The sequence below is a fragment of the Eurypyga helias genome, unplaced genomic scaffold, assembly GCF_000690775.1.
Source record: "Eurypyga helias isolate BGI_N326 unplaced genomic scaffold, ASM69077v1 scaffold7872, whole genome shotgun sequence".
NCBI classification, from domain to species: domain Eukaryota; kingdom Metazoa; phylum Chordata; class Aves; order Eurypygiformes; family Eurypygidae; genus Eurypyga; species Eurypyga helias.
In genome coordinates, this window is record NW_010237771.1 from 37,772 (window position 1) to 46,110 (window position 8,339).

Below are 8,339 nucleotides of genomic sequence, written 5' to 3' on the forward strand. Positions count from 1 at the left end.
CATCCCAAGACACCAGATGGGCCTTTTCCCGCTACACAGAACAGCCAGAAGATGGAGCAGCCTATGGCGTCCCGCTCATGGCGCTCAGCTACTGGCTGTGCTGCCAGGTTTCTCATCCCAGGGACGGTAATGTTTTCGGCAGCTGTAGGAGCAGCTCCACACATTGTGCTGTGCCACCACCCCAGGTCATTTGCTACCATTGGGCCTACAAGGAGCTTTTCTACCACACAGGTGACTCACCCCACCTAATAAGGAGCAGTATTAACTGCTCACGCAGCCCAATTAACACTACGCTAACTGCTCTATGCCTCCTGCCACCCAAAGACTCTGGCAGTCCATTCCATTTTCTGGCTAATGCAACTCTTCCAATCCATTCAGCCTCGTTTTTCCATCTTCCTTCACATTAGGCAGGGACACGTTCGTCTTTCCATTTATATTGTAATACTTTACACAACTTTGCTTTGCACAGGGTGAGAATTCAGTGCCCAGAAGAAAGGGGGAAAAATGCAGTTGTTTTAAGAGCTCTTTGGGGTGAATTTTGCCAGCACATACATATGGTAAAGCATTAACATTTCCTTGCAAATGTGATGGAGAACCTTTAACTCTCCTGCCACCACTTCAACCCTTTTAATTCTTAAAGATTCATAATCATAGAATCACAGAACGGTTTGGGTTGGAAGGGACCTCAAACACCATTCAGTTCCAAACCCTCTGCCATGGGCAGGGACACCTTCAACTAGACCAGGTTGCTGAAACCCTCATCCACCTAATAATAATTAACCTAATGAATCAGGGGAGGAACTGTAAACAAACATTGGGTGACCACAGCCCAGTATTTCATTAGTGGATGCGAGTCCCTTCAGAGAGGCAGAGCTAAGAAACATGGGTGTAAATATTTATCTGAGCTGCTTTACACAAGTTCCCATGTTGTTTCTCTAACTGCTTCCCTCTCCCTTACTGCTAAAACGCGGCACCAACCAAACTCAAACATTCCTTAAAATATGCAGAGCCTGATGGCAGTAAATCAGTTTGCAAGGACACACTTTGAAACATTTCCTTTTCCTTCCAAGAAATGGAGCCCTGCTGGTTTATTTTAAAATGTCCCATATAAGGGGGACTGGGAGAAACAATTCTCTGCTGCCAAAGGCCGAGCGGGTTTTCCACTCGGAGGTGGCTGGGGATTAGTTTGACTCACACTAATCTGTTCCATGCCACTTTTTTCCCCTGCTCCCACGGATTCCTTGTGGCTGCCAGGCTTGCTTTCCTCTGGAGTCTGGCACAACACTGACAAAGGATCCCAAAGAGAGAGGGTGTCCTGCAAAGCAAAGAGGGGGCTGCTGTCTCATGGAGCACCAGGTCTTCCCGACTGAAGCAGGTCTTTCTGAACAGCTGATATAATGGTCCATGTTCTTAAAAGACACTAGGCTGTACCCCAGAGCAGTATACCTGGAATTTGTCGAGGCTTGGATCTGTGTTTCTGGCTACCGAACACAGCCCTGAACGCATGGCACTGTCCTCCATCAGGAGTATCCATGCCTGGGGATGAGCACAAGGGTTGGGTCCTGTGAAACAAAGGGCCCTGAAAATAATCGAAACTCTCATCACTCAAACTGCAGGAGAGGTACCTTAAAAGAGGGCCCAAAAGCATTAAGGAGAAAGACAAGGCTGCAGCTCCCACTCATCGGCTGTGCCTCTGCAAACACCAGAGTGTCCAGTGGGAGCTTGAGCTTCCTCACTGCGGCATCCAGGACTGGACAGAGAGGGGAACACTGACGAATACGAGAATAAAAAAATACAATTCTTGGAAACAAGGCTGTTTCCAAGCCTCAGCCCACTGACATGGTGCTGGTGGACAGAATCTGTGAAAATTACGTGCAACTGCTGCTGAAAATACCCATGGGTGGTCTTTTCTTTGCAACTCTGAAGGTTCCGCAGGAGGGGGCGTGCCCATGTATTCTGGGACAACAGCAGCAGCGGCAGTGCAAGAAAAACTCTTACTGCCAGTGAGGATGACCAGTAGTCACCACTTTCAAGAGAATCAAGCTCTGAGCATGTGAAGGGTACACTCAGAGAAAGTCTGTTATGCACTGACATCAGTCTGAAACACTAACACAAACACAGGTCTCTTCTCTGTAGGCAGCACAGCTAATTGATGGAAACTGAAGAGATCAATAAATACTGATGTTGATTTAGAAATACTTCTGGTTCTTCATTCTTCTGGCATGGCGAGGAACTAACAGCCACTGGAGGAAGCGTTTCCCCCTTCCAGTACTAGCATAGGAAGCCAAAAGCAGTGGGAAAACAAAAACCTAGTTTTCTAAAACTTCTTCCCCTTTTCTTAGAGGTCCTGATGGTTTGGTTGCAATTCTGATGTCCAGGGCTGAGTAAATTTGAAATATTTGCTGACAATGGATGCAGAAAAGCAGTGGCAGAGCCTGTCAACGGAGCCACCACCTGCTGGGATTTTCCTGCAGTGCTTATTCCCATGGCGAAAACCCACTGCAACAGATTCCCTCTGCATGTTTGGACAGAACTTTAAAGGGGCTCTTTCCTCATCCCTTCCTTTCCCTTGAACCAATACTGAAAGCTACCCCAGGAACCTCTCTCAAGGAATTCTTGCCCCTATATCTCTAAAGAAAACCTTTAAACATATACAGAGTCTTTAGCATCAAGCTGCGGCATGCTCTGGTTGCGAGCACAGCATCAAACAATTATGGGGTGACTGCTGATAAGACTCGTGGGAAATCAGTGAGGGCATAATTTATAAAGCCCTTTAAACCACTTCATTCAGGCTGGTACTTTGGGGTAGAAGTTTCTGTTGTAAAGTTGGATGTATATATAACATTGGAAGGGAACTTGCTGGACTACCCAGTATAAAAATTCATCACTAAGGCCAAAGTAAATTAAGAATCGTACTCTTTCTTTAAAAATGCAAATAAATAGTTCACTGAATCGAGCTTTGGTAAAATGAAAAACTTGCAGAGCGGCCAAACCTGAGGAACAGAAGAATGTAACACATTCCTTCGTATCTTTAAAATAACCCCCTTTCTCTTCCCCTCTCTTCATTCAAAACTCCTCCTCCTGCTATAGTAAAAATTAAAAACTCATAGCCAGCTGGGTCTGCCCAGCTATGGAATTGCCTCAGCCTTTCCAAAGCAGGGCCTCTGAGCTTGAGTATGCTGGTCCAGCCCCTACTAGGGGCGTGCAATGCACAGCACCCACGTTCGGTGTGCGATACAGGAAGATATCAATTGCTCAAGGAAGATCCAGTGTAAACTACAAACGGTTGATGAGGCAGTAATGCTTCAGGCCCATTGACCAGAGAGCGGATCTCTACCTGCATGCTGCAGTACGAATTATGGGTACAAATTGAAATCAGGGAGGTTTAGAGTAGATATCAGGAAGAAACTCTTCACAGAGAGGGTGGTGAGGCACTGGAACAGGTTGCCCAGAGAAGCTGTGGATGCCCCATCCCTGGAAGTGTTCAAGGCCAGGCTGGATGTGGCTTTGAGCAACCTGGTCTAGTGGAAGGTGTCCCTGCCCATGGCAGGGGAGTTGGAACTAGATGATCTTTAAGGTCCCTTCCAACCCAAACCATTCTGTGATTCTATGAATCCTCACCTCTCCCTGGACACACATCCAGTGCAAGCGGCCAAGTTCCTCCTGGTCCACCAACACATCCCTGATAGAGACTGACCAGACACCCACTACCTTTATACCTGCCTTGGCTTTCTCTTAGGGTCAGACACAGGCTTGTCCCAAGCCAGCTTCCCCCAGCCCCAACGCAAACATGTGCATGACTTGTGCTCCCCAAGACAGGTCCTGAGTTCCCACCTTACGAATGATCTTGTTGCAAGCAGAGGGTCAGTGAGTGAGCCATCCTCTCCACCAGCTAACTGCCAGCTGCCCTTGGCTCTTGTGAGTTTAAGTACCTACTGCATGTTGCAAGTCTGGTGTTTCTCATCTATTTACAATGATTAAGTAATTTTATTTGCATCTTGGCCATGGAAAATACCTTGAAGAGAGGCAGCTCTGAGCATCTGGATTTCATTAGAGCTAAACATTAATCCCCTTATGCCTTATAAGCATCCTGTTGGCATTATACAGAGTTGGGGTTGTTAAATGGCATTCTCCGAGCTGGCTGGCTGAAAAATGGGTTAATCAACAGCACCTCTGCTAGCACACATACCATGAAAGGCATTTTCCTCTTTCTGTTGCTTGCTCATCTGCCTGTCAGCATCAGGAGGGTAACACGCTTCTTAGTAACATTCACTGCCAAGCTCTGCCTCAAAACTCATGATAGGTTTGTGCTGAATTGCAGGATTTAATCCCACAGAATTTTGCAGTTGACGGAAATGAAAAATAGGCATCCCAGTCTCAAAAGAGGATCCAAATATCATGAATTTCAGTGGAGCTGCTAGTCTAAAGTTACACGAACTGGGCAAATAAAAGTAGACTTTGGCTTGGACAATTCCACTTTTTGCCAGTTTTTGGAGTTGCAGGAAGGTATTAAGGGTTGAACAGTGACAGAGGCCAAGAGAGAGGCGTCGCTGAGCAGCTGAGCAAAGGTCAAGAACGGAAAAGCAGGGAAGAGCTGCCTTATGTCAGCTGAGCTGATGTAAAAAAGGTGCGAAGGGGGCCTGAAAACACAACCTGAAGAACTGCCAGTGGACAGAGGAAGGGAGGCGAGAAGCTAATCATGGAGGATAAGAGCTCAGAGATCAAATAACCGGGAGGCCAGTGGATAGTTTGCTAAGTGAGGCTAACATATGGACATTCTTACAGTAAAAGGCTCCCGCTATGAAGCAATGCAAGTCGTGTGGCTTTAAAGAACACGGCCCAGTTCTTTGATGGCATGAGAGGTGGAAAAAGATAAGCAGTGGAATCAAACTATTCACATTAAGTTCCTTACACGAGGCTGTAATAATTATTCCATAGGAGCAACTGCTGCAAGCTACAGCAGAAACTCATAGATGAGCCAAGGAGAAGAAACGATTAAGGCAGTGGGGACAGCAAGCGGCCGTGGGGCTTTCCGGTGCTGTCACTCTGTGTCACTATTTCTGGTGCAGCCTGAAGGGGCAGGCAGTGGAAAACTCTGAGAAACATTCTATTTAAAGACAATTATTCTGATTCATGTATTATTCCTTTGCCTTCATTTCTCCCAGTATATCTTTTTTACCTTTAACTTCTACAGGAACTAGTGTGCAAACTGCACGAGCTGAAACTAGGCCAAATATAGGACACATTAGGGGGTACTGACACCCTGAAGGCTTCCTAATCTGCCCCTTATGCCTCATTTCCCATTACTTGGGGTTAACACATTTATGTGTAAACTAATACCTCCAGTCATGAGCGTTTTTGTGGGTACTTGATAAATACTTTATAATTCGATAGAATCTGTCCAATGTTGAGGTGTTCAGAGCAGAAAACAGTTGTCCAGCAAGATTTCCAGAAGAGCTACATAGATGGAATTTACATTTTCCATCACTTAGCTGTTAGTCCCTACTGGGTTTATTAATTTTCAGGTAGAAAATTGTCCTGAGGGTGAATAGTAGCTTCAATTGCTCTCCCTATGCAGGCACACATGCACATGCACATCTGCAAAAGCTCTTTGGCTGATAAATTTCCCAACGAACGTGGCAGGCAACTTCAAAATGAAAGCGAAGGCAGCCTTTCAATAGGAATTATAAAAAATAAGCTTTAAATCACAAAAACATCCTGTTTTGCTCCAGTTTCTCTCGCACACGCCACAAGCAGGACTCCACCCTACCTGTTTTCAGAGGGGCTAACTATGGTCACCAGGTTTTGGAAACTTTCACATCCTTATCTGTCCTGCCATTTGCTCTCAGGGGAACATGAGGAAAGCAGCACTGTGGAGACAAGAAAAGAGGGGTTGACCCCTGCACCCGTGCGCACCCATCCCTGTGTCCTTTTTCCCCACCGTTCCAAGATCCCTCAGGAAAAAATGCCGGGAAGTGGAAGATGAAGAGAAACGTGTTTTACTGTTTTGTTTGTGGCAGGTGTAACACTGTTCGAGGGACTAGGAAAGGATCCACAAGAAGGATCTCTGCATCAGAGCCACAAATCCCAATCTTCCATATCACAAGAAGGAGAGGATCTGAGATCCCTCATGGCTAGTTACGAAGAATGAACATTCACTATATCTTCAGGTTAATTAAGAGAAACTAAGAGAGGTATATTCCTCAACATCTCCCATACCTATGAAGTGAAACCAGTCTGACTACAGAGATGCTCGAGTCACATCCCCTGGTTACAATCTAAGAGGCCTAGCCCCTGGAGCTAGCTCCTCTGCAAAGGCAAGTCCACACACTTCCCATTTCTGGGGCCAGCCTAGCTGAATTATAGTGAAAAAAGGTGAAGCACCAAGAAATATAAATGGTCCTTTCTGCCAAGCTCACCTAGCCCAGAGCCCCATTAAGCAATCCAGATGTGGGTTCAGCCAAAACCTAACGTGCAGCAGCACTTAAAGAACGGTCAAGAGGAAGGAACTGTGTCCAGTGCTGTTGATGGAATGACCTTCACTGAGCACCACTGAGAGTCTGCAAGGGAGGCAGAGACTACCATTATGTCTCCAAAGCTAGAGACGCCTATCCAAAATTAGGTTACGCACCCATCCAAGGTGTGGTATTGTGTTTGACAGGGATTCCCAGAAGCAGTTGACTCTCAGAAAATAGAAATCTTTTTAAACCAGTAAACTTCAATATTTGTTTTCCTCTTGAAACGAATCGAAGTTAATTTTTAAAACATCACTAGAGGGCGTTAAATAAATAGGCTTCCCAATAAAGCCAACTGCCTGTACAGGCAGTGAGATCTTTGAGAAAACTGATCAGTTGCAAAACTTGGGGGGGGAAGGTTTAAAAGGTGTATGCATACTGAAACAGCCCCTTGACCATTTTGGCTCACAAACTAAATGCTTTACTTCTCTCTTTAGGTGTGCCCTGGAAAGCACGAGCCCAGGGACCCAGGAAATGCACGCAAGAGCTTCCCTGCAGCTGGGCAGGAGCTGTGCCAGGTCTCAGCAAGTCATTGGGCAGCTGTCCCATGACCAGCAACGCTGCAGTTTATACATATCTCATCAAGTACCAATGACTTAATTAGCTTAAAAAGCTATGCTGGGCAAACGGACGATCAGAGCCTTGAAGAAATCGCTGGGAAGGCTGAGGTACAGTGCCTGGTGGTTCATCCTAGGGAATACAACCTACATAGGAGCTCCATGCTCCTGCAGGAGCACATGTACACGGCGCTACTGCTCTGGCTGTGCCAGCCAGCAACCGGCTGTGATGCTCATGCAAAGAACATAGTGCTGAAGACCCCCGTTTTCCATCTCTGCAAGTAATGCAGAGTTACCTCACAGCAACACTTTGTCTAGGTTACCCAAAAGCATCAGCAGGCAGAGGCCTGGTTAGGAAAAAGAACATTAAGGAATGTTCTAAATGTAGAAGATGGGAGGGTAAAAGGAAAAAACAGACATCTCTGTCTTAGGTAGGGCCCGTAGGTAAAAACTGCAAGTGTTTCTGAACTGGCTGCAATAACACATCACTCTGGATCTCTCTGGTTGTGGGCACCCTCCAGCCCCTGGCAAGCACTGTGAGTATTACAGCTAGTTGCAGATTTATTTTTTTTTTAACAGAACTTGCTATTTATTCCAGTGGAAACTCCCTGCAAAGAAAATAGTTCCACTCAGCTACTGTTTGTTTTGGATGATTTGTTTGAGAATTTCAAACTGGCATTTTGAATAATGCTTGCAGCTTTCCCTCTTATTTTCCATTATTTCAGGCTAACCCCATGCTAATGTGATATTCTATTGTTTGTCCTGTTGCATTTAAAAAAAAGAATCACCGAGAGCAGCTGCCATTCAGCCAGACTGAGCATCTCTTCCCCACCAGCGTGCTCTGGGCTCTGCTGGGGCGAGTGCCACATCCTTCTCTCGCTCCAGAGGAGGCTGCAGCCTCTCCTGGAGAGCCTAAAGATCGAGTCAGCAACACAAGGAATGCTTTGTCGCTGTGTCCTGACATGAACGCAGCGTGACGCGCACTTGACAGCTCTCCTGCAGTAACACCGGGATGGAAAAGCTCTGCGATTCCGCCACCGCTCTGGAAATGCGCCTCTGAGTGCGCCTCGAGCAAAGCAGCTCTCAGCACCCCGTGCTGCGGGGTGTGCACGGCATTTGCCTCCTGAGCCGGTCCAGAGCCAAGAGGGTCCGCAGCTCCACGCACACGTGCAGACACACCATGGATGCTCCCACCGCCCACCCCGCCTCCCTTCCCTTTTGGAGCCGGGCTAAGGAAACCGGACACCCTCGCCTCCTCCCGGGCTGG